Consider the following 23,543-nt stretch of genomic DNA (forward strand, 5'->3'; position numbering starts at 1 on the left):
CCCTTTGGACCACTGCCAGCAGACCAAGGTGGGGTCAAACTTGTGGATTCCTGAGAGCCTCCCCAGCACCCTGCCTCTTCCTATTCCCATGATGTCCTCATCTATCATGGTATCATCCTCCCTGCCCTCCCACTCTGTCCCTGTTCCAGCTTGACCCTTCCATTTCCCTATGTTCTCTTCCCCCACTCCTCGCCCTCTGCCACCCCTTCACTCATGTAGATCTCATCCCCTTCTCCTTCACAGGATCATCCATGTGTCCCTTCTAGGGTCTTTTCCTGTTAGCTAGCCTCTCTGGAGTTGTGGGTTGCAGTCTGGCCATCCCTTCCCTTCCTTTTAGTATCTATTTATGAGTGAGTACATGCTGTTTGTCCTTCTGAGTCTGGGTTACCTCACTCAAGATGATATTTTCTAGATCCATCCATTTGCCTGCAAATTTCATGATATCATTGTTTTTTACTACTGAGTAGTACTCCATTGTGTATATGTGCCATATTTTCTTTATCCATTCTTCAGTTGAGGGACAGCTAGGTTGTTTCCAGGTTCTTGCTATTATGAATAATGCTTATATGAACATAGTTGAGCATGTGTCCTTCTGGTAAGATTGAACATTCCTTGGGTATATGCCCAAGAGTGGTATAACTGGGTCTTGAGGAAGACTTATTGCCAATTTTCTGAGAAACCGCCATAGTGATTTCCAGACTGGTTGTACAAGTTTGCATTCCCACCAACAGTAGAGGAGTGTTCCCCTTTATCCATATCCTCTCTAACATAAGCTGTCTAGTGTTTTTGATCTTAGCCATTCTGACAGGTGTAAGATGGTATCTCAGAGTTGTTTTGATTTGCATTTCCCTGATGACTAAGGATGTTGAGCAATTCCTTAAATGCCTTTCAGCCATTTGAGATTTTTCTGTTGAGAATTCCCTGTTAAGCTCTGTAGCCCATTTTTTAATTGGATTGTTCAGTATTTTGATGTCTAGGCTTTTGAGTTCTTTATATATTTTGGAGATCAGCCCTCTGTCAGATGTGGGGTTGGTGAAGATCTTTTCCCATTCTGTTAACTGTCGTTTGGTCTTATTGACTGTGTCCTTTGCTCTACAAAAGCTTCTCAGTTTTAGGAGGTCCCATTTATTAATTGTCTCTCTCAGTATCTGTGCTACTGATGTTATATTTAGGAAGTGGTCTCCTGTGCCAATTCATTCCAGACTACTTCCTACTTTCTCTTCTATCAAGTTGAGTGTAACTGGATTTAAGTTGAGGTCTTTGATCTACTGGGAGTTGAGTTTGGTGCAACAGATATGGATCTATTTGCAATCTTCTGCATGTTGACATCCAGTAATGCCAGCACCATTTGTTGAAGATGCTTTTTGTACTATTAATGCCATCATTACTAACCTTTTTCTGAGTGCCAAGTAGCCTGAATGACTTGCTTCTAATTAACAGAGTACTGAAGAAATGAAGTGCTACAACTTGGATGTGAGAACAACAATATCAATTTTGCTCACTTTTATGACTTGTCCATTTAGATGTTAGCTACCACAGTGTGATGTAGTAAATGAACAGGTATGCATGTAAAGAGCCAAGGACTCCAGACAACTACCAGAGAAGAGATTCTCAAAATCCATATGAGCTTAGAGCTCTAGTCCGGTGATATATAAGGTGATGGCAATCCTGGGTACCTGCCCTACTATAATCTTACAAGAGACTGAGCTATCTAACTGTACGATTTCAGCTTCCTGATGACTTGGAGATGTGTCACATAACAAATATACCTTATTGTAAGTTGCTATATTTGGAAGAAATATGTCAAGCAAGTAACAATCACTAATAAATTAAAATTCCTTTCTTTTCTATATTTGCATGATATCTAATAATATTAGGCTTCCAATTTCTCTGTTCTAATCTATATCTATTGAATTTATATTCTGAAATATAGGCATTGCTAAAGGAATAATACAGAGAGAATACTGTGGTGGTATTGTGTTCCCCAAAAATTGGGTACCTTAATAAATTTATCTGGGGTCAGAGAACAGAACAGCCACTAGAGACAGAGGCCAGAAAATGGTGGCACTCACACCTTTAATTCTAGCCTTCTGGAGGTAGAGATCCATCGGGATCTCTGTAAGTTTAAAGCCACACTGGAAACAGCCAGGCATAGTGACTTACTCCTTTAATCCCACGAAGTGATAGCAGAAAGACATATAAGGCTATAAGGCATGAAAACCAGGAACTAGGCAGGTTAAGCTTTTAGGCTTTTAGCAGCAGTTCAGCTGAGAGCCATTCGGATGAGGACTCAGAGGCTTCCAGTCTGAGGAAACAGGATCAGCTGAGGAATTGGCAAGATTCATGCTACAGAGTACATTTTATTTTATTTTGATTTTCTGAATAGGACTCCATTAGCTCAGGAAAAAAGACCAACAGTCTATAAAAAGTTCTCAAGAAATTAAAAATCTTCTGCACAGTAAAGGAAGCTGTCCATTAAATAAATACACAGTAGAAAGAATTGGAGAAGTCTTTGCTAGTTATACATCCGGCAGGGGATTAATGTTTATAATATACAAAGAACTCAAGAAAGCAAACATTCCAATTAAAATATGATTACAGAACTAAACAGAAAATTCTGCAAAAAGAAATGTAACTATGAAACAGGTTTGAAAGCCTTCAATATCCTTAACAATCAGAGAAATGCATACTCAGGTTCTCTCTCACCCCACTCAGAATAACTAACATCAAGAATATCAATAACAACGAACACTGGCATGATATGGGGGAAAGAGAACTAGTAAACACTGTAATTAGGAATATAAATGAGTGCAGCCATTTTGGAAAAACACTCTGGATGTTTCTCAAAACACTACAAATAAAATTACCATATGACCCAGCCTTACCATTTCTAGGCATGTACACAAAAGACTCCATTTCCTGTAACAGTGATACATACCTGCACATCATCCTCATTGCAACCCTATTCTAGGACATAGCCTGAAATTGGAGGTAGGCTAGATTTTCAACAACTGAGGAATGGAAAAATGAAGGTGTGGTGCATGTACATAATATAACAGTATTTACTTATAAAGAAAAAAATGAAACATTCAGAGAAATGAATGGAATTGAAATAATTATTCAGTTGTGAGGCAACCCAGGCCCCAAATGAAAAATGCTGCATGTTCTTTTTATATAAGTATTCTAGATTCAACTCTTTACTATAATGTGTTTATGGTGTAGTACTTGAGCAAGCCACAGAACAAGGGAAGGAATAGGATGAGAGATTACCTTAAAAGAAGAGGAGGTAGTATAAAACATGTTTTTTAAAAAGGATAGAAGGAGAATAATGTGGATGAAAATGGTTAGGCAGTGAGGGAGATGGGAGATTAGGGCCTTAGTGTAAGATTGGGCAGAATTAACCAAGATTTGGGAGTATAAAGGAACTATGAAAACAATGTATGCCCTTTTAAGCAATGGCAGCTTGATTGTTGTGTATGTGTGCAGTGAGGTGGTAATCAACTGCGCTCTGAATGGAGTCAAGATTCACTCCATGAATGGTGGTGTTAGTCAGTGTTGGTTCTCTAAGCCTAGCTGACAAAGCAAGTGTGAGGAGGTAGCAGGTCCATGAAGGCAATATTTCTATGATTAACTGAACTGATATAGCAGCAAGCTGCATTCTAAATACCTATGCTCCAGGCATGAATCTAAGAAGACCCTCTTGACAAGAACAGTGGAGAATGCAAAGACTCATGACTGCGTAAGGAGAAGAAAATAAGCCATAGTTGTATGCCCAGCTCTAAACTAGTTACTTAAATTATTCCTACCAATTCTCAGGCAATGTTGTATGGTAAAGGTAGAGAAATAATTAACAGCTGGAAGATAGACACTGAAAAACACACTTCCATAGACTAGATACATGTAATGATTAATGTAATCATTAATTAACATCAACTACACTTACTTGAACTGAGCCCACTTAAGACTAGCCTTACCAACAGTCAGTAGAGGGAGAAGAAGAAACTCACTGGACCCTACCCTTTATCTCTGAAGTATTTGGATATCCCTAGATTATGGGAGAAAGGCAATCACTGTCTTTAGTTGTTGAGTCTCTGTTGAGCTCACCAAGCTCCAACAGATAGCTCCAAACTGAATCTCATAAGTGGCCCTGATTAATCTTAGTGGGTCAGAAAACAAAATGAATATACATGGACAGGAGTGATATTTATGGAGAAGGATAAGGGGAGACCAGGGTGACAGAGAAGTAGGAGTTGAGAATTATCATTATACTAATATAAGCCTCCTAAAAATGATACATGTAGACTATAAGTGAACAATAAACCATGGACATGGTTATTTTATCTTTATAATAGGATAAAAGGTCTGTGCCTTAACGAACACATGTAAATAATAAGACTTACTTTTGCATTTATATACATATTCATACTATTATATATTATAAGATTTTCATATTATTCTTAATACAATATACATTGTATATACATTATATTCAACTTAATATTAATATGACACACATACGTGTATGTATATATATACATACATACATACATACATATATATATATACACATATACACATATATTTTTTTCTGTAGTTGTATGTAAAAGCCTAAATTTTTTGTTTGCTTGTTTTTTCGAGACAGGGTTTCTCTGTGTAGCTTTGCACCTTTCCTAGAACTCACTTTGGAGACCAGGCTGGCCTCGAACTCACAGAGATCCACCTGCCTCTGCTCCCAAGTGCTGGGATTAAAGGCATGCACCACCACCGCCCGGCTAAAGTCTAAAATTTAACAAGGTAGATAATAATGGCCCATATTATGCAGGCTCCATTGGCTTGTGAAAACTGAGGAAAATGGCAGGAAATGAATATAATTTTTTCTTTTCTGGTGCTCTAAGAAATGATGGCATACATTTTTTTCTGTACTTAAAGCAAAGAAACATGGTTTGGAGACAAGGAATATATTTCTAATGTGGGAGGGTGTTTCTCAACTAATTTGCTTCTTGACATTTGAAATGCCATTTAATATTTCCTGTACAAGTGAATCTATGACTTTTGCTGACCGAGACTATGTAATCAAGACGATGGTTCACCTTTATCTAATCCAGGTTGCTTCGTGGGGGTTAGTTTAATTTCTTAAGCAAGAGAGTTTATTTCTCATAGATTGTTACCTTATATTGTACATTCTTGTGCCATGGAGGTGTGAGGAATTTATGTGACATATATATGTATTTGCTGACATATAAACAGTACAAATGATAAAATATGAGTGATTGGGAATGAATATTATCTGACTGATATCACTAATGTAAAAGTAAATAAAATAAGCACCTCTTGAGCTTGGATGCCAAAGCTTCAGGTTGTAGTTGGAATCTAAGCCAAAGCTTTATAGCATGCTAGGCAGGTAGTTTGCTATTGAGCTTCATCATTTCACCTTGGATTTTGGATAAACAGGGTAATTATGTCGCCCCAGTCAACCTTGAACTAACAAACTCCTGCCCCAGCTAATAAAATACGGGGATTATAAGATATACCAGTGCAACTTCAGTTTTCATTGTTTTTCCCATTTGAGAGGCTTAATATCTCAGGATATACTGAGCAGAGCTAGAGATATTCTTAAGTTACCTAATTTTAAAGATAAACTTATTCAAGGTTCCTAATTATTTTTGTTACAAAACAAAAATTTCAGATATTAAAAGGTTTAAATGCCAACCTTCCAATTAAGAAAATAACAACATTACTATTTACTGTTTGTCTAGAACTTCGTATATGTTCAGAAATTACAATTCATTTTAATCCTACATTTTGCATATACTTTATAAAGTAAGCCCATAAACACACACAGAGAGACAGTGGGACAGAAAGACGGATGGAGACAGAGACAGACAGAGAGGCAGAGAATAAAGTAGACCCCATCAACCACAACAAAAAATGTAAAATAAGAATGAATGGTGAGAATACATCATTGCTTAAAAAAGAATTCAAACTGATATGGAAAGAATGCCCTATCTTTCTAGGAAAAAGGAAGATGAAAATCAAGATTGCCATTATGTTTTTCTAGAAAGGGTGCAGAATTTCTGCCATGCAGTGTATATAGCTACAGAAGAAAGAGTATATGTATCATTGTTTAAAAGAATTAGACTGGACAGTGTGATCTGTATTTCAAAGTGTTACAGTTTTTTTCTTTCTTTTTTTTTAAAAAAGAAAGAAACATAATTTCTTTATTGATTCTTTGGGAATTTTACATAATGTACCCTAATTCAGCTCTCTTCCTGATCTTCCCATATCCTCCCCACACCCCTGCAGTGTCGTCCCCCATGAAAAGAAAATTAAAACAAAGCAAACAAAAACAAGAACAAAACAAACTAAAGAAAAACTCTCTTCAATTCCCCTTCTTTCCTGCCTTTCCAACACCTCTTCCTTCGTCCCAGGGGCACTGGAAGTGGTGTGCCATGTAACATAACCTTCTGTTCAATCAGCAATTTCTCTTCTGTATGTATACACAAACCAAGTTATTCATTTCATTTCCCCATTCTTTACAGTATCCCCAAACTAGACCTTTTTTTGTCAATGAAATTCTACCTCAACTTTAGCATCACAAAAAGAATTAGTACAGATCATTCAGAAGCATAAGCATCATGAGAGGTAATAATTATTGTAGCAAGATGTTTTATTTTGAAGGAAAATGTAGAGAGTGTCATACATAATTCTTAGAGTTTGCAAATGTGGCTAAGAATCTCTATCATACTGGCTTTCCCATCAGCAGAATGAAGTCAGTTTCCTTTCATGGACACCAAGTCTGAATCTGTAGCTTGCTTTCATTCAGAGAATCCAGGGAATTAATGCTATAAGCTTTGTCCTTAAGAAATATGGCAGCTCACGCCACGTCTCTGAAGCTTAAGCCATCAAGGAAGAAGATTCAAATGACTAAGTCATAGGAAATCAGTCAGCTTATCTTAGTGGTGGTCATGAAACATTACCAAGAGAAAATGAAGGAATGATTTCACTTTCACTTTCAATTAGATTTTTCACTGTCTTGGTAGTTTTCAAGATAAAAACAGTTCTCACGAGTTTTCCACATGGCAAACATTTCTCAGGAGGCTTTGTGAGAGAAAATAAAAATCTATAGCCAGGTGGTGGTGGCACAAGCCTTTAATCTCAGCACTCAGAAAGCAGAAGCAAGTAGACCTCTGTGAGTTTGAGGCCAGCGTCATCTACAGAGTGAGATTCAGGACAGTCGGGGCTATAAAACACACAGAATTCCTGTCTTGAAAAAACAATAATTAATTAATTAATACATAAATAGATAAAAATAAAAAATGTTAAAAAAAAAGAAAAGAAACAAGGTCTAGGATGCATACTAAGACCCTTTGTTCAGATATCAGGAAGTTTAAGGTGGCACTTCATGAGGGAAGGCATGTCCAGGCTTGCCTAACTGAATGCAAGATTTTGACACCGAACTCTTCAAATTGTATCCTGAAAGCGTGCAAGAAGTACTGTCATCACAGGCCTAACTTCTTTTCTCAGCAGTGGGATATGGCTGGCCTTGTCTTTCACCCTTTTCCATGTCACATGAGGGTAGACACACTGTACAAGTACAGAGTTCTTCCACAGTAAAAAAAAAGCTTGAAATGACCACGCTAAGAGCTCAAGAGGAAACTACTGAAGGGCAATCTGTCCTGTTCTTTTTCAGGAGAAGAATGCTTGTAGTGGGTAGCCATTCCAGCTTGGATCTGGAAGTTCCAACCCCCATTGAGACTCTGGCAACTGTCACGCCTATGAGGCAGGGCCAAGGGAGGCGTCTGGAGACCCAAGACCTGGATGGACGAGCGCTCTCTTTGTTCCTGGACCCTAGACGGTAGAGGTTGACTGAGCAGAGCTCCAGAGAACACCGCTGGACTGCGATACACCTTCCCCAGACCCCCACAATCTACCTATCCCTTCATTTGTAAGTCACCCACTAAATAAATCTTCCTTTTAACTATGTGGAGTGGCCTTAATAATTTCACCAATAAATGGCACCCATTGGCTCGAGTTTTCATCTTAAACCTGAGAATATTTAATAACCAATTCTAAAGAGAGCCAAAACCAGGTACCTGCTTCTTGTCTCATATGGGCAGCTAGACACTGCAAAATTCGGGTTTGAACTACTGGCGGGTTCCTGGCATTTGTGTTTGACTGGCAGTATGGAGGGAATGAGGCATCTGCCAAGCAGCACATTATGCTGTGGAAAGAAATCTTTTCTGGGAGAATAGGAGAGATCTCCTAAACTGTCTGCATCACTTTTGGACAAGAGTAAATTAAAAGCTAAATAAATAAACAAATCAAACACATAAATAAACAAAAAGAAATAAATGGCTCAGTTTGGAGGTTGCCAATAAGTAAAGCATGCTTAACAATGAAACTTTTTAAAATCCATGTTTTTTATTTTTGTTTTTGTTTTTAAATCCAGGTTACTGGTAAGTTTTGCTCAGAAATCTTCCACTATGAAGAGATAACAAAATATTTTCCCTAAATGTATAGACTTTGTTTCTCATGGCCTAGCTTAAGTCAACTTTACATATGACACAGACACACACACACACACACACACACACACACACACACACACTCACACACACACACACGCATTCTACTATACCGCCATTCTCAGCTTTTCTGATGTTGACCTGTGAACCTGTAAGTGCTACACAAACTCTCTACTGCTAAACTATTTCCCCACCAGCATTATTGTTACCAACAGGTATTGGGACCAGTCTGGTTTGATTTTTTCATATAGCATTATAAAGGCAATATCAGTTCCGATTTCAGAGCAGCAGGCTGAGGCCTACTTGCAAAGTTGATTTCAGGCATCCATGCCAACTAAATCATATTCTTCCAAACAAATACCATTAGCCATCAGAGCTAAGACAGTCAAGTAGAATGACCTATCCACCTGGCTCAAGGCATTGGTTCAGAAACAGGCAAATATAAAAAATATACAAATGTACAAAAACTAATGCACAATTTACCTTTGGCTACAGTTTGAGGATATCACCCTTTACATAGCTGCCAGAGATGTGGGGTATATGAGGGCTTTGCCAGATGTAGTTAGGGCACTAATTCCTATGCAAGGATGTCCCCTTATGGCAAAACTGTCCTCAGAATATCCATTTGAGATGCTCCCTAAAGTATTTGACTATTATCTATGACCACACTTAGATCAAATGTCAGTACAGTGTACCTTTGTTGTGGTCAGGGGAGTGGCAGACTCATGAAATATCAAGATAACTTCTGGAGGAGAAGGATTTCTTTTATCACTTTTTTAAACTTCAATTTACTCTTTTTTGCCAAGATTTATAACACATTATTTAGAAGTAAGGGCCAGAATTTAGTATGTGAAATATTTTGAGTACACCTTCTGTCAATGGGAAAACATAGTGGCAGTTTGTTCATAATATTAGATCACAGCCATTCAGATGACTGATGTGGAACTTTTTCTGCATGTGTATTTTTTAACTTAAAAAATTGAGATTAATATAATTACAACATTTTTCCCTTTCCCTTTCCTCCTTCCAAACCCTCTTGTATACCCCTCTCTGCTCTCCTTCAAATTCACTGACTTTCATTGTATGCACATATGTATAAACATATATATTCCTACATCTAACCAGCTTAGTCTATATAATGTATTTTTAATATATGATGTCCATCTGACAAGAAAAAAATTCTACTTTTTGCTTTCCATGTCAGATCCAGAGTATAACACGAATCTTAAAGGGTCTTATTAATAAAAACTCAGAGCCAGCTATTGGGGTGAATTCTGGAAGATCAGAGAAGCAGAACAAGCCACAGCTAACCTCACCTCACCAACTTCTCAGCCGATCCTGTTTCCTCAAACCGGAAACCTCTGAGTCCTCATCCAAATGGAACTCAACTGAACTGCTGCTAAAAGCCTAAAAGCTTAAAAGCCTCTGGTTCCTGGTCCTCATGCCTTTTATATATTTCTGCTTCCTGCCATCACTTCCTGGGATTAAAGACGTGTGTCTTTCCTAAGCAAGACATGAGATCTCAAGTCCTAGGATTAAAGGTGTGTGCCACCATGCCTGGCTCTGTTTCCACTGTGGTCTTGAAGTCACAGAGATCCAGATGGATCTCTGCCTCCTGAGTGATAGGATTAAAGGTATGTGCTACCATTGCCTGACTTCTATGTTTACTTATAGTGACTGCCTTTTTCCTCTGATTGTGAGATAAATTTTATTGAAGGACAAAGACCATTGGGGAACATAAGACATCACACCAGTACCCTAAGAAGAATGGGAACTTAGCTTAAGAGCCATCTGTCCACAGAAGGTCAGGCTTTCAATTTTACCAAGAACTCAGCAGAGAGTTTTGCAGAAGAAGCAGAGCTATCCACCTTACCCAACATGTCAAAAAGACCCCTCTGCCTGGAGACAATGTTAGTAAGATGTCAAGCAGACAACAGGTTTTCTCTGACTCTAGAACATCAAAAGTTAAATACATCTCTGCCACAGTCTAATACTGATGTTAATCCCAAGGGAACCCACTCAAATGCTCAATTGTGCAATTTAGCCTTTTCCAACTGAGGAATCCCCAAGACACTGTAAATGTTGGAATTATGGTTGTGTCATACGCTGTTTCAATTGCTAGATTTCTACCATGCCTTCATATACAGGGTAAATATAACAATATGGATTCTTTTTAACACACAATCTTCTGAGCCTCATTTGTTTTCCAGATAATTCTTTGTTCAACCTCCTTTCTTTTATGTACATCGTGAAGGAAGAAAATACAAGATGATTGCTTTTTACTTTTTGGAATCAGGGCATGTGGAGCAAGCTCTGCCCACATCCATTAGTTGGTGAAGGGGCATAAGAACATATCAGGACCAGAGCCAGGTTTTCACTGAAGTGTGACGTAATTGAAATCAGGGTTGAGAGCCTTAGGGACTACACCACCCAAAGCCTTATGAAACTTTGAGAGCTAATTAGCTGTGAGCCTGGAATTATTTCTAACCCATAAGCCTATGATTCTTAGAATACTTAAAAAATATATTTGGGCTAATCTTAGAGCATTTCTCCCTTCTACCAGAGGAGAGAATACAATCCCATGGTGTTCTTAGCCTTCCCAGGCCACCCAACCCTCCTAGCCCTCCACCAGCCCTGGGAACTCCAATGTTTTTTCCCTTTCTTCTAGAGGAGAAGCAAGTAAAACAGAAACAAAACAAAAAACAAACTAACAAAAACAAAAAACCTTTCTGATTGTTAGGCACTAGACAACCAATTAGTGTGTTATTCCCTGGGAAGGGCCACTTCCTGACTCCCAGCATTACTAAATTGCCTGTAATTTCCTTGTACAGGGTTAAGGGCTCGTGTAGTTTGGCATATTCTTGGTGTGCATGTTCAGGTCATGTTGGGCAGTCAAATTAGTGAGAATTTACAGGTGCTGCATTTGCTGTTATTAAGAGACACAATCTCACAGCAAAGTCCCAGAGAGTCAAGCTTTTACAAAATTTCTGCTTCCTTTTTCATATTGAGCCTTAGGTGTGAGAGACCTAAAAACATGCATACAAACGATATTACATAGACTCCACAGGTTATATGTGGGACAATATCTGCAAATACATATATCAGTGCAATAACAACAGATGAACAAAAGGCCATGAATTTGAAGAATTGGGTGAGTCATATGGGAGGGTTTGGAGGGAGGAAACGGAAAGCAGAAATGTTACAATTAAAATATAGTCTCAAAAATACACAAACACACAAACAACAAAGACTCCTGGGCTACTTGCATTTCTGCCTCCCAGAGTGAGGTTGTGCATTCTCTTCCCAAGGCCTTCATAACAAGGAGGAGAGCATAGCATCAGTTTGATGGACATATCCTCTACCAAAATCCATCTCCAGGAGTCTGGGAAGCCCCCAATTTCCCTGAAAATTGCTTCTTACAGAAACTCAACTCTTTTCCTTTTTATTTGCGTATTATGTGTGCAAGTGCACCTGCATATTTTTGTGTGTGTGCTTTGTACATATATCTATCTATATTTGTCTTTTAATGTAGATACTAGAATAAGAACTCAAGTCCTCATCCTTTAGCAGACTGAGCTTGTACGTTGTACCCACTGGGCATATCTCCAGTACTGGAATTGCAGTTGCAAACCACTGTTAATCTTGTTTCCATCCTTATAGTCATGTACCATGCGTTTTTGTGACCAGCTTTGTGCACACGCAATCATGATTTCTAAGACAGAGAAAACTGAAATTTTCTCTTATGTGCTGACATATTATGATGAGACATTATGCTTTGCTCACATGTGTAAAGAACACACGTATAAACAAACCTGTTCTGCCAGTATTCAAAGCATGGTGCATACATCCTATCTATGAGCTGGCATGCTACTTGACTGTGATGATATACTACTATACTGTGTTTTTGTTGTCAGCTTAGAATAAAATCCTCCTTAGGTAAAAGAACTTTACTATAAAATACTATGTTGGCTTGCATACCCCTTCTCATTCCTAGTGAGAGAAATGAAAACATGTAATATATTGGTTTTCATATGCACAAACTAGGTATTTTCACAACAACAAAATCACCTATGGATACATTTCTCAAAATATCCATGCCTATATGAGACAATTGCTGTATTTATTTTATTGTGAAAACAAACACACACAAAATATTCCAATTTTATAACTAAGTACAAATTATATACAGTGATATAAAGTTGTGATAAAGGTTGGTAAAATAATAATATAAGACTCATTTTCCTACTCATATATTGCAAGTCTAGAAGTTCATTAGATAGAATAGAAAATGTAAATGTGTCTGAAAGAAATAGGTTCAGGATTAAGTCAGTGCTACAAAATGGAAGATTCCAAATGGAGTGAATACTATGCATCTTTTTAGAGCATAAACATCTCTGAATTATTATTTTTTTTGAATGTACAGTTACTTCATTGCTCACCTCTCCCACAAACACACCTCCAGCCACTTTCCTTCACAGCTTGACATGTTTACATGTACAAAAACCCGGCAGCAAGCATCACGTGGTTTCAGTAAAGGAGGTGGAGAGCCATTCAGCCAGGCTTTTGTCTTCTGCAGCAGTAATAAAGGGCCTCCTGCACTGAGCAGGACTGGATCTGACTTTGTAGTGCACTTCCATCACAAAAAAGGTCTCCTGCCTAAAGCAAGAATTGCTAGAGCCAGTGGCGTTAACTCGTGCGTGCGTCAAACAGATTTCTGCTAGCCATTTTTCTAGCCCATTTCAAGTAAAAACAAGGTTGAAGGAGGAACTTTGTCTCCGATGGATGCAGGTCTGTTTGAGTTGCTATACTTACTAAGTGCCTACAGATACTATAGTTCACAACTTAGTTCGCTTTTGTCGTCTTTACGGATTTTGGCCATGTTCATGGTTTTTGGAGGAGCATATGGTACAGTATTCCACCAACAGAATAAGGCTACTGAATGTGCTATCTGCAAAAGAGCTCATGTAATAGGAACCAACCCAACAGCTCTGTCACAAAGTGATGTGACAAAACCTCTCTGAATAAAATGCCAATCAGGGGCAGATCTATGCTTGAGGAACAGACATCAGAAGATAGTTTACGAAAAACACACATGGGTTGTTAATATGAGGAAAGTTTCCCAGCAGTAAATATAAAAAAATTCTAGGCAAATCCTCATTTTCAAAACTTGCATATTGAAAACATGAAAACTTTTATTCAAGTAATTTCTTCAAAAAAAGCATGTATGGTCGGTCTAACTGGATTAGTCTACTGCTCAATTGAAGGCAATTTAAATTGCCTTTAAAATTTGTTTTCCATAGAAAGGAGAGATATGTTTTGTAAATAAACAGTGTTATGTAAAACTGTTTAATAATAAAAAGAGAGAATTGAATGAAGACCGACAAATGGTTGTCCCAAGCAGGAGTATGTCTGCCACCCGTGTTCTTACATTCATTCAAAAGAGATGTCAGATTCAGAATTCTGAAACTGAGTTTCTATTACTTGAGCTCTAGCAAAATGTAAGTTTCAGTAGCCTCAACTAGTATAATGTCTTCCTTGTCCAAATCCAGAATGACTATACTGATAGCCTCCATGTTGGAAGTGCTGTTCAAACTGGCCCCCTTGGTGGTAAGTCTGGCTTCCTCTTCCTCCCCAGCCTCCTCCCTGGCCTCTGTGTCCACCTCTGCCTCCTTGACCACCTCTTCCCCCATGACCACTGCCTCGATCCCCATGATGCCCATCATCTTGGTATCTATTGTCTTGCTGGTATCCACCGCCCTGGTACCCACTTGGTACCCACTTCCTGTATAGGAAGCTGTTTGGAAACCACCATAGCCTCCCCCTTGATAGCCACCTCTGTGGCCACCATGGTAGCCACCGGACTGGAACCCTGCATCTCGATAACCGCCATCCTGGTAGCCACCTCCACCTCCGCTCCACCCATCTGTCCAGCCTCCTTGGTGCTTATTTCCTCTTCCTCCCCCTCGGCCACCATGGTCATAGCCACCACGTCCACCTCGCCCTCCTTGTTCATGACCTCCTCGTCCTCCATATGAGGAATGTTCATAACCACCTCTCCCTCCTCCTCAGCCTCCTGCTTGCTGCTGAGGGCACGGTGGCATCTCTGGGGGCGGAGGTTCAATCTCATTGGGTCGGCCACCTCTGTCCGGCACCCTGCCCATCAGGACCTTATTGATGGCACAGGCAGTCTTTTCTCTTATGGACCCACTGCTTTTCCTTAAAATCTTTGACAAGTCTTGTCTGGTGGCCAAAAGATGAGCAACGGAAATGTTACCTTTAGGAGACAAGACTGAACGCTTTGGCTGGTAAACCTTCGCTAATTTTTCTGTCTGACTCTTAACTCTTGTCAGACCAGCCAAAGGACTGCACGGTGACATCCAGACGTTTGATCAGCAGCTTCCTCCGGACTTCGTATTCATTGGCTATGACTTGTTTAATGGCTTCTACCTTTTCCCAGTGGGCTGGTCCCATCGACTTCTTCAACAACGGCTTTCCCACATGATTAGGTGGAACTTTTGCTAATATTTCCTTTAATTTTTTTCTCAATCCCGCTGAAGAATTGGAACATAGTTATATTGGCTGGAGGTTTGGACATTCCTAGAGCAATACATATGCCTTTCAACTCTCGAAAGACCTCACTACCACCTCCTTCTTGAGCTTTTTTTGGAAGAGCATTCACACAGAGCATTCTGGCAGCTTCTAGTTCTGAGATGAGGTATGTGCGCAGGAGGAGGCAGTTCTTCTGAACAAGAAGGCTCTTGGTTACATCCCCAGATGTCAGAGAAGGATATGGGCAGTTCATCTCCCCAAGCAGCCCACTCACCTCAAGCTGGAATTCTTCAGCTTCACTTGGACTGTTAGTTGCTTGTACATTTTCTTCTAGTTTACAGAGTACTCGTAATTCAGACACCAGCCAAGCACAGAGTTTGGTAAACTCAGGAGAAGTGGCTCCAGCAGAGACTGCCTGTGACAGTGTACCATCATCCAACAATGGGCCCTTGTAACCTAGATCTTCCAATGACTCCAAGATGTCAGTCTCCATGAGGTCACACTCCATGCTACTGTGGTATTCAAATTTCCGAGTGTCAGGCTGCCCTCTCGCCAGCAACTCCAACATCTCTGAATTATTTAGAAAGAAAGAATACACAACATTATATAAAGTAATTTTTCTCTAGATACTGGAGAAAGGACCAAAGGGAAATAAGGGAATTTCATAATCTGACGTTATACAGCTCTCCACTTTGTCATCATAAATATGTCATTTATATTCACATTGAGAAATTAAAAAAAAATACTCTTCAAGGATTTACATTTTGGGACATTAGAGATAGCCATGTGGTCTAATAATCCTATAGCCAAGCTCCTGTAATTAAAAGGATCTAGATTTAATAAAGAAACTAGGCCAAGGGAATAAAACTTGGTTGGACAGATGGTTGTTACTTCCTTTGGCCACACTATTTTGCTACATTTATTGTGATTTGCTATGGTCCTGGGTGATGGCAGGCCTAAAGTGTGTCCTCCGTTCATACTACTAAGATGAACACACAAAGTGGTCAGGATGTATATTGTGAGCTCTATCCAATTCTTCTTCATGTCATGGAGTCCCTTAATGAAAGGCTCTTACTAATCTCATTCCTGCCTCTCTTGGATCCCATCATAGTTGACTGCATGATTCTCTGTGAATTTGCAGGGCCCTAATTACTGTCATATAGGCAGCAATTGGGGTGACTAGTATAGAATACTGAGTAATGGACCTCTATATTTATACCTTCACTTTTAGAACTGGTAACATCACCTTAGAAAGTAAGATGTACTTTTACTCCATGATTTAGTTAAGGCACTTAAGATGGAGAGATTACTTGGGATTATGCGGAAGGGCCCCATGGTGGTTATTGTTGACTGCAAATTTGATTGAATTTAAAACACTATTAAGTATACCTCAGGGCACATCTCTAATACCTTTTTTAGTTTAGGCTAAGGTGTAGCTGGAGTTTTCCTGTGTCCACCTGGCTCCTGCAGCCTCTCAGACCCAAGTAAATACATGGAGACCTATATTACTGATAAACTGTATGGCTGTTGCAGGCTTCTTGTTATCTAGTCCTTATATCTTAAACTAACCCATTTCTATTAATCTATAAGTTGCCACGTGGCTTGTGGCTTACCAGTACTTTACATCTTGTTTCTCATGGTGATGGTGTCTGGCAGCTTCTCCAGACTCAGCCTTCCTCCTCCCAGAATTATCCTCTCTACTTATCCCGCCTATCCTATACTTCCTGCCTGGCTACTGGCCAATCAGCTTTTTATTTATCAATCAACCAGAGCAACACATTCACAGCATACAGAAAGTCATCCCCAGCACTAAGGGGATACTAAGCGTAAATGTTGGAGGTATCATGCCAAGGTCAGGTTCTCAGACTTAATACAAAGGAGAAAGTAAGTTGAGCTGCAGTGCTCAGCTCTGCTTCCTGACTACCTGCAGTGTGCCCAGCCAGCTTCCTCCTGCTCTTGTCAGCATCTCTTTTCCACAATGATAGCATACTTCCCTCCAACTATGAGTCAAAATAAACCCATTCTTTCTTAGGTCACTTTTCCTTGACATGTTGTCACAGCAAATACAAATCTACTAACATGGCTAAAGTATAACCTAAAGGTCTTTCTACAGACCAATGAGAGAGTAAAAATCCGAAGGCAAAACTGTGAATACGATGCAGAGGATGGAGAAATGGTCCTCAAGGCTAAGGAGGGGCTGAGTAACAAGGGAATGAGTGTGCCATTTTAGTGTGCAAAGGAACAGCTTCACTCTCACTTCCAATAGAAACTGCTATGCTGACACAGGATCCTGGACTTCTGACCTCAAGAGCTGTGGAAAGATTTTGAGACACCAAGTTGTTAAGGACTGGTTATAATAACAAGAACTTCTGGATTGAGTGAGTAAAGAGGGTCCCATCAGTTACACAGTCTGCTCTGATTTACTTAGGAGCATGATGAGATTTAATATGATGGTAATTTTTTCATTAAATTCCTCATATATAATTACCTTGTTTTTTCAGCATTTTGAGACCACTGCAAAAGAAATATGTGAGAGTTAAAGAAAGTATACAAAAATACATGTATGCATGCAAACATATTTATACATACATGCATATACACATGCACACATCAGTGCAAATACACACTAAAACACACACATGTGCATACATGAGCACTTATATGTATGTGCAAAACTCGTGCATACTCAAAAACACATACATAAGTAGACAAATTTCTAAATGATCTTATTAAATAAAAAAACATGGAGCCAAATATCGAGGTGAAAACCTTAGAGATCAGGGAAACAGGGAAAGCTACCAGCCAACCTTACCTCACCAACTCTGCAGCTTCTAAGTGTAAGCTACTTCCTGTCTTACTCATGCCATTGTTGCCTTGCTTTTCTGCCCTCTCATTGGCTATCTTAATCCAGCTACCTCACTTCCTTGTCACTGTGTGTCTGTACAGTGTATGGTTGGTACTGGGATTAAAGGCGTGTGTCACCATACTTCACTTTGTTTTCTAGTATGTCCTTGCACACACAGAGATTCTGCCTGCTAAGTGATCGGATTAAGGGCACATGCTGCCTTACTTTGTTTACTTAAAATAACTGGCTTTTCTCCCCCTGATCTCCAGGCAAGCTTTATTTATCAAAGTGCAAATAAAATATCGCCACATATATACATGCATGCATGTGCATACGTAAACTCATACATAAACACACATTTATACTCACACCTATGCAATGTGGTACAGCCTGTTCCATCTGTTATTTTATTAACATAACTTTAGCATTCATGATGAAATGGATCATTTATCATGAATAAAATACAAAAACAATTACAGTTAGAACTGCATGTTATTTAGGCTTGCCATTCTGGATGGAGGGAAGTGATAATGCATTTTGCTAACTCAAAAGCCTACCAGTACTATGACCTCTTATGTCTTCTTGATTCATAATAGTGTCTAAACCTTAATAAAAATATTCTTTCCATTTATTTATGGGAGCAGCATTCTGTTTGATTGCTGTGGGTTAAAAGGATCAATTAATGTTTGAGTTCTTGGGATCTGGCTAATGATGCAAAAATTAAGCTCCATTGTTTAGTTGCTTTGAACATGAGAAGGTTGTGTTTTAGCAACATTGAGCTCGGAGAAGGGACAGATGAAGGAACACACACCCATCACAGGCTTTCTTTAGATTTGTTTCTTTTGTAGGTTACATGGACATATTTTGTTAGGACACATAGCTTCCATGATGATGCTTCTTTATCTGCCTTGTAAACCAAATATGGCAGGTCGTTTCTAGTCCTCCATAGAGCACAGGATCTCATAGTTCATCAGGCCTGATCACCACTTTGTCTGTAAGGAACCTTGGAAAAGCTACCAGATGCCCTTGCCCAGATATAATAACATTAAAACATAAAAGCAAATAGTTTTGGATGGACAAACCTTTGCTTTCTGACCTCCAGTTACCTCATGCTCAGGTGTAACCTATCTGGGTCAGAGAAGCATACAGTTTTGAAACCCTTGGGTCACTTAATCTGCTAATCTCATGTCACCCATCTCCTAATTTCCCTATGCCATTAAAGCATCTCAGAAGCAAAGGTCATATTTTATGTTTTGTGCCAATTTCTTTGCAGTTTTCCCTTCCCTTGTTGCATTAATGTTTCAGTAAACATTTGTTGAATGATCGATGTCAATATTGATTTCTTCCATGTCTCTAAGATGGCCTGGCTACAGAAAATAAACATGAAAATCAATGCATGAAAGTAAAAGGTCCTGTCAAGTTACTTCCAGGGGTGTGCTGAAGATTCACAGACAGCATTTTTTTCTTGTATGTTTTCTAGAAATAGCTCTGGTGTTACAGGACACAGAAAAATTCCATTCTGTTTATAAATGTCACTGTTCTATGAAAACTCTGCCCGATTTTCTAATCTTGGCCAGGAGAAGATGACTACTTGGTTATCACTCTCTTTGGCACATCAAAGGGTTACTCTGTTTGTAATTTTTACTTAACATTATAAAGCCACTGAAGTGTTTTTGCAAAAGTTCACTTCACAGCATGTATACTTTTATTAAAAAATATCATAATCACATATACATTGATAAAATATGTAAACAGCATAAATTTCTATGTGACTTTAATGCTGACAATTATTCTAAATGGACACACAAATGCAGCAGTAGCATCAATATTAAATTATCATGTTTTCTAATCTTGATAATTCAATGAAGTGTCCAAAATGTTTATTTTATTTTATTTTATAGGACCCTGATGTACCTTCTTTAGATTTGTTATAATTGGTCACAATATATGACTTATATATAAAATAACAACAATCCTTTATTCTTGAACCAGAGAATGAGGCAGAAACCTCACTCATACAACTACGACATGGGAAATGCAAAATAGAATATTATTTCTGTATCTCAAAGAATGCCTTGGATGGAATGGAATGGCTTTGATGTAAGTGTACTGGGCATCAATTGACCTGTGTGTCATTTATATGATATTTAGAGTAAAACCATGAAATCTTTGATCTGATTCAATGCTCTTTTGTGATTACCTTATTTTAAAGAATAATTATGGGCCTTATTATAAAAAGTAGTAACCTCCCACCCATGTGCTTGAGTTTCATTTGGTGATCCTATGGGCCTCTGTACATGTTTTTTACATGTCTTAGCAAATTTTTAATTTTTGAAAAAGAAGTATATCAGTTTATTTATGTCTGTCTGAGTGTGTGTTTGTGAATGTGCATGCAAAACTGTCATAGTGTTTGTGTGGAGGCCGGAAGACAACTTGTAGGTGTTGGTGCTCTCCTCTCACCACATGGTGAACCCATGTAATAAGATTGAAATCGGCCCTCAGGCTTGTCACCAAGCATCTCGCTGGCCCCATTGCAAATGACTATTGCAAGTAGTTGTCTGCCATGCTCCCTTAGAAGCTTCCCCTTCATTTCAGAACTCCTGTAAGTCAGTATCCATATTGTGTTCACCTCATATTTCTGTTTATCTCTTTAAAATGCCATAATGCTAAAGGAAAATGATGGGAAAACTGATCTTACCATGAAAATACAGAAACTGTTTTCATTGTTTACTCCTGGAAATAGCATCCTGCTTCTTATCCATCTGCATCTCAAGCTCCCGAAAAGACAATATTGTAGGTACAAGCACATGAATGTGAGTTTGCCTGCCATTTCATTGGTTTGCACTCCTGTATGAGTGATAGCACCTCAGCGAAGCAGAGGATGTCAAATGAGGGCTCCTATTTTGGATGCGGCAGTGTGTAAAATCTGATCTGTGACACTTTTTTTTAAAAACTCGTTCTATTAGAGGAAACACTTATCCCAATCACTGACGCTTTTTTTCTGGGGAAGGGCTTCTGCTTTCTGTACCACTTCACTCTCCATTCACTCTCCCTCACAGAACACACATGATCGCTGTGCCAGTCTGAATGAAACTGCTTGCCTGCAGAGAACAGATCTTCTGATTTTCTTCCAACCAAAAGACGCTTAGAAGTCAGAGCTCTGTCTAATGGGCAGAAGCCCAGAGGCTTCAGAAAGATGATGCCCAGGTGGGGTGCCTAATTTTGCAGTTATTTATCAGCAGCTCATAGCTGTCTTATAGCCAGCCAAGACTAATACATTATCTTGATATTACTTTTATTATATATGTTTTACAATTTATAGGGAAGGGGCTCCAACGGTGAGGGTGGACTGTGCATTTTGAAGAAGGTACTAGTTGAAGCATTAGCAGCATGTACTTTGCTTAGGACTATGAAATTTATGGGAGAGAATTGCATGGGTCAAATAACTTTGACAGAATTGAAGCTCTGGTGATCCCAAGAAAGAGGCACTCAGTGTTGGTGTCACTGATCTAAGAAAAGCAATTCAGTTGTTGCTATAGTTACAGTAGCAGAGATTGTTGCATTGCCTGAAAAATTTCAGGGGTCCAATATTGACAACAACTTTTCTGTTGTGCAGTTGGCTTTTAACAACTGCAGACTTGAACTTTAAACTTAAAGCTGTAAGCCACATAGGGGATTGGTGTTCAGACTTAGCTACACCTTATGCTTCTTCTTTTATAAGTCATTATTTGTTTTATAAAGATAAGGCTGTGTTAGGACAGAGCCAAATGGCAAGATGATGGAAAAGTCAACCTGGGGGCTTAGGTATAGGTTGCTATGGCTTGACCATGAGTTGAGCAACCAGAGCGTGGAGCATCTTGTAAATGAGGGTGACTTTTGCAGTGTGACTTTTTAACTTACATTGGTGAAAAAGTCAATAAGAACAAAAATATAGTGCTATTGTTTTAACACTATACTTGTCTATAGGAATGGGTGTGAAGCAGCAGGACCCCTCACTTTTGCCTGAACAGCATTGTGCTGGTCAGCTTATATATTCGATGGGCAAACACCAAGTCTATCTAGGCATGGTAATATTGCAGACCATCCTGTGACCTACATTCAGAGAACAGCAAACACTGTGGCAGATGGCTTTGGATTTCTGTGACTTGTACATATACTCAAAATTCACCCCTTGCAGCATGGCCTGTCATTAATTGGATTTTGCATTGATTAATTATATAATCTATCACCATGGCATTGGAGTTTCAAGACCCAAATTAAATAGTGCTTGAAGGAGCATGTGGCAGGAATGTTGATTCTCCTTAAGACTCTGAGACATAAGTGTGGGACACATCAAAACAGAAGATTGAATTGCGGAGACCTCTGAGAATAACTCTTAAACTAAAACAAATGTTTGGATTATATGACACTGTAGTACCAGAAACAGAGGACTTGAAAGAAAATAGGCTGAGAATTTTGAATATACCCAAAGGAAAGTGAACTGTATTTTTATTAAGGCCCAAGGACTTTGAAATGCCTTCCTGTTAATTTCTTAAAATTTAAAGAAGGCAGGGGGTGGGGTGGCTCCTTTGCATTCAATTTGATGGTCTCCCATCCCCTGCTACACACAACCCAATGTCACAAGAATGTATCACAGAGAAGAACCATGAACTGACAGCACACAAACAATGGTCACATTGAGGCTTTCTGTGTCTGTCTTTCTTAACTGGCACAACACTTAGTATCTGTTGTGACCAGGAAGCACCATATCCTGGTGACACATATCCATATTCATACTGAGACTTTAGGCTGAAACTACACACAGGGAATAAAAATACACTCAAACTTTGAAAATGCTATACAACAAAAATGTTAATAAATTAAAAAGGGCACCTTTTTTTAATTCTCATTTTGAACTTCAAATTAACATGGAAAGAAAATTTGATGTTGAGCTTAATTTTATGTGGGCTTTCATTCTTGAGAGAATTTAATCACAGAAGGAAAACCATTCTAATGTGGAATAATTTATTTTCTGGTATGTTGTACTGCAGTATTTTTTATGAAGCCATTTTAGCTCATTAGAGGTCATCTAATGGGGAGTATGGAAGAATATAAGTAGGAAAAGAATAGAATGAGAACCACCAAAGGGTATAAATGGCAGCTTTCAGTACAAGATGGGCTTATAACTAACATATAGATCATTGTAGTATATCTCATGCCTGTTTGTTTCTTAAAATCTTTCATAAATTTTGTGATTTTAATGGAGGTTGGCCCTTCAGAGTCATGCAAAATCTTAATATCTCAAATCTTATGTTAATATTATCAAGAGATAACAATACTTTTTGGAGGGAACCTTTTAGACTTTGGAACTGAATAGGATAATATCAGGTCATTAGAGTGAATCCATGATTGGATCTTAAGTAAACCTGGAGAGACTAGGTCTATACATGTTCTTTTGTCCTGATTTGATTTATCCCTAGGGCTCCTTCTCAGAGCTTTCACCATGGTGTTTGAAATTTCAAACTCTGAAAACATGAATTCAGATAAACTCTTTTCTTTATACATTATCCCTTTCCAACACTTAATTTTGGTAACAAAAATAAATCAATACATAAAGGAACAGAGTTTTACTATGTGTTCCTTCC

At 38.7% G+C, this 23,543-nt stretch overlaps 1 pseudogene; it reads right to left on the reverse strand.

Annotated features, from left to right (window-relative positions):
* Positions 1–14,039: 14,039 nt before the first annotated feature.
* LOC102923494 (protein FAM98A pseudogene) lies at positions 14,040–15,622 on the reverse strand (annotated as a pseudogene).
* Positions 15,623–23,543: the final 7,921 nt, after the last annotated feature.

Source organism: Peromyscus maniculatus, chromosome 6 (genome assembly GCF_049852395.1).
Source record: "Peromyscus maniculatus bairdii isolate BWxNUB_F1_BW_parent chromosome 6, HU_Pman_BW_mat_3.1, whole genome shotgun sequence".
NCBI classification, from domain to species: domain Eukaryota; kingdom Metazoa; phylum Chordata; class Mammalia; order Rodentia; family Cricetidae; genus Peromyscus; species Peromyscus maniculatus.